Here is a 4,365-nt window from a genome sequence, read left to right on the forward strand (position 1 = left end):
AGTGAAACATTGCCATCGCTGATCACTGTGATTAAGGAGTTGAGATATAATATATCATGCATGCAACTATTTGGCATCTATAGGATTATATTCTCCAACACCTGAATATAAACTCTGCATCTAATATCTTCCAATAAGTTACACCCCCAATCATCTTGTTAGTCGAGCAATAGACTTGCTCAATTAGAATTGCTATTTACTTTTAAACCCGTAAAACAACAAACACCTAGAATTAATAACTGGACTAGATTTAATAGGTTTCCTAGCTCCTTGTGGATTCCATCCCTAAGTACTGCAACTGAACCTCTTATTTGAGAGAGTAATTCACTCCTTAGGGTAATTTGAGTGGTATCAAGCAGTGCCCTAAAATCAAACATACAAAGATCCCGAACAGACGTACACACGTACATGAACGACCGAACAAACGACCCTACCTCTAGGGAAAATAATCGGACTACGTTATGTCTTGATCCCTCGCCGAGGGTACGTAGGCAGTTCACGACACGAGATCGGTCACCCACCAATTGCAAAGCCTAAAACATGCACACCGCGACACCCGAAGTATGCTAGCACGACAACATCGACCTCAAATAGAAAGTCAAGCTACCATCTTTCTCCAAAAATTTGTAATATAACGACATTTGATATTTTAATGAAATTCAGCTTATTCTACGCTTCGCACTCCGAGCTCATTCGATATCCTATATCCGCACAACAAAACCCTTCGAATACTTAAAATTGTTGGCCGCAGACCAAGACCCTGATCAAGTCTTCGAAAGCGGCCAGCCCCGTCAACCAGCGTGACATAAACTCGTTAACAAAATCTTTTGTTACATCAAACATACGTCGATAAGAGTACCTACGACAAATCGACCTACGGCCTCTAAAGATCAGCTCACATAAGAGTAAAAATAACAACGATAACTCAAGGACTCACAGTCCTGTTCTTTTTTTTTGAAAAAAGGAGAACATTGCGACAGAAACAGAAGGGAAAAAACAAAAGAAATCAAATCCCTGAAACTACTCCTCGGCAGTAAAATTCGCCATCCTCAAACTGATCGCCCACGATCTTCGCCTCGTCACCCGGGTCGTTCCCCACAGAAGGAACTTTTGCAAAAACTCCTCTGGCAAATCCTCTGAAATCTGAGGAAGATCCAACTTCCCAACAGAAAAATCCGACACCGCCATCACATCGAGCTCGGACCCAAGCTCGACCTGTTTCGCTCGAAGACGCAACAACTCATCCGAGGCCAACATGTTATTATTCATGATCTCCTTCAGAAGATTTATATTGGCCATAACCTCCTTAAGACGAACTTCGCAATTAGCTGCAGCCTTCTTCTTCTCCCACTTCTCCTTCAAAGATATTAGCACATATAAATAGCTGTCGGCCAAACCCTTTTTAGCATCATAAGTTGCGCGACGAAGATCATCAGCAAATTTAGCAGAAGAAGATTCGATTTTCGCCTCCAAAAAGGAATCCTGCTCAAGGGCCGACTTCCTCTTGTTACTCACGACTCGCAAACGATCTTCGAGCGAAGCAGCCTTATTCCCTAGCTTTTCGGCAGCAGCCAGCTAAGAAGCGTTAGCACGCTCTCGATCCTGAGCCATCTTCAAACCAAGCTTTAGCTCCCGAACGACCTTCTTGATCTCATAAAGTTTGTCAGAGCGCGGGATATCCTGCAGACGCCTCTCCAGAGTCGCTGCGAACTCGTTGTTGGCCTCCATAGCCTGGAACACGACGGGTCAGCACGAATACAAACAAGTAAAGAACTCAATGTCGTGAGTATCAAAAAGCCAACCTTAGCATGGGCAACAACCATCTTAACGTAGGCGTCACGCACTGTCATGCTTCGAAGAGAGGGGAGTTGACACCCGACTGGCTTAAAATGCCTGACCAAATGAGCGACGCTATCTGGATCTTCCGTAATCAGGAAATCCTTAGAATGATAGAATTGCCAATGAAACGGTTTCGCGACAACGCCATCACCCGAGACACCAGGAAGATGATCAGCACCAGTCATTTTTGCCTTCTTCGGAGAGTGGTCTCGACCTTCTGAGCTAGTCGGACTGTTCGAGCTCGTACGAACCACCACCTTTTCTCCTTCAATCTCCTTCCCCTCTCCACTTATAGTAGCACGAAGAAGTCGGGTCTCCTCATGAAGTAATTCCGTAAGCGCCTCGCTCACATCACCAAAACGAATTTGTTCTGCGCCAACATTCCCATTTTGGCCTCGAACCCTCTCAGAGTTACGAAGACCCACTCTTCTCGACGACATATCAATAAGGGAAAAAGAAAAGATCTCGCTCGAAATATGAAATCAATACCAAGTAAAATAAGACCTTATAAAGGCACCACAAGATCTCAACAAGAAAGGGGAATAAAAGATCGCATATTGGTGAGAGATATCGAAAAGATCCTTCAAAACAGTAGTTATCCGATCAGAACAAAAACTTATCGAAAAACATAACATAAAGATTCTCTTTATCCGATACAAAAGAAATGGAAACAAATAAAAACTAAGAACTAGCTCCTTCGCCGGAAGAAGAGTCCGCAGCGTCGCCGTTGACGACCGAGTCTTCAGAAACTTGAGGAAGATCGAGACCCACCATCGACCAATCCGGAACGATGGCCAGGCTAGCGATAGCTTCGCAATCCTTCTCCATTACCTTCAGACGAACGATCTCTTCTTCCACCACTAGCCCTTCGTTCTTGATCTCGTTCAGTAAATCAAGATTGGTGACGATCTCATGAAGCAAGAAGGCAAGAACCTCGGCAGACACCTCCTTCTTTTTGTCGACCCACCTCTTCTCCAAGGAGGCAAGAACCTCTCTGAAGCCGATAGCGTCTTCAAGACGAGAAGCGCGAGAACCTCTGCGGATGTCCCGATCACGATCAGCCTCGAGTTCCGCGATCTTGGTTCTGAGGGTAGCAACCTCGGTCTCGAAAACCGCCCTTTCTCGATGAGTTTTCTCCCACTCATCCTTCAAAATCATCGCTTCTCCAGTTTTCTTCCTGGTCTCCTCCTTGGCCGCCCGAAGCTCCTCCGTAAGCCTCCGGACCTCAACTCTTCCTTTCACTGCCTGACTCTCATTGCGAAGAGTAAGCATGCGATCCTCCATCGTCACAGCAAACTCATTGAAAGCTTCCATAACCTGGAAAAGGGAAAAACCTTAGAGTTAGTACCCTAGCACCTATAACAAAGATACATACAGCTCAACAAAACCAACCTTAGAGCTCGCGACGACCACCTTGGCGTAAGCTCCCTCCTCTTCAGGAGAAGCAAGAGACAGGGAACGACAACCCGCAGGCCTCGTACGACGAGCAATCGAAACAAGATCATCCTGGCCCGCGGATGAGGAACTATCACCCTTTGGAGCCAACCCCCGACAATTCGGCTTTTGCTTGGAACGAGGCAGCTCCTTCGGCCTTTGACGGGAGACGCCGTTTACGGCTGGCAGCAGCTGAATTTCCCTGAAAACCAGGATCCAAAGGAACAGGATATCTCCGACCTTCGGGGGAACCCTCATCCTCCAAATCCAGAGTTGGAATTGGAGGCAGCCCACTAGCAGCTTTGCTCGTCGACGCCGACTTAGAACTAGGAAACGACAACCTCCTCGCGAGCTGCCTCTCCAACCTATCAGGAGGAGGAGGATTGTTAGAAGAGTCTCCCACCTCCTCCTGAGAATGCTCCGCCTCATCCTCGGAAGCACCCGCGACCTCCGTCCAGCATCGAGAAGGTGGCTTGAATTCGAGCACGATCAAACGAAGGCCAATTCGAGCGACCACCCCGTACTACTCCGATTAAACCCCGATGCCCGTCGGTCATGTCCGATCTCCCCGAATGAACTGGGATCAACAAAAAAAAATCAATCAGTAAATTTCCCGCGTGTGCGAAAGAACTAAAGGAGATCTTACCTATGTCCTCAGCCCAATAGCGAGGAAGCCTCGAGAAATCAAAACCTCCCACAGACGCCTCGTCGATCTTGAAGACAAAGAACTCTTCCCGCCAGTTCTCATCGCGATATGGGATACCCTAGATGATGTGAATTCCTTAAAGGGGAGACATAAGAAGGGTCCCAAGGTTTTGATTGTTTCGCTTCATCAAAACGAGATGACGAAGCTCGTCGAGGCCGAACAGCAGACCTTCTTCGCGAGCCTTGACTAAAAGTGCCAAAAGATGCCTCAAGAAGTTGGGACACATCTGAGTGAGCGACAAACCCAGCTCCACTAGAACACTAAGGACAGGTTTCGGGATCGGGAAGGAAAGACCGCAGGTCCCAAAGAAGGTGAGATATGCTCCGCCGTATCCATCACAAACGGCTTCCGGAGACTCAGTCGTGGAAGCCAAATCAACTACGACA

This window comes from Brassica oleracea, chromosome C2 (genome assembly GCF_000695525.1).
Source record: "Brassica oleracea var. oleracea cultivar TO1000 chromosome C2, BOL, whole genome shotgun sequence".
Lineage (NCBI taxonomy): Eukaryota > Viridiplantae > Streptophyta > Magnoliopsida > Brassicales > Brassicaceae > Brassica > Brassica oleracea.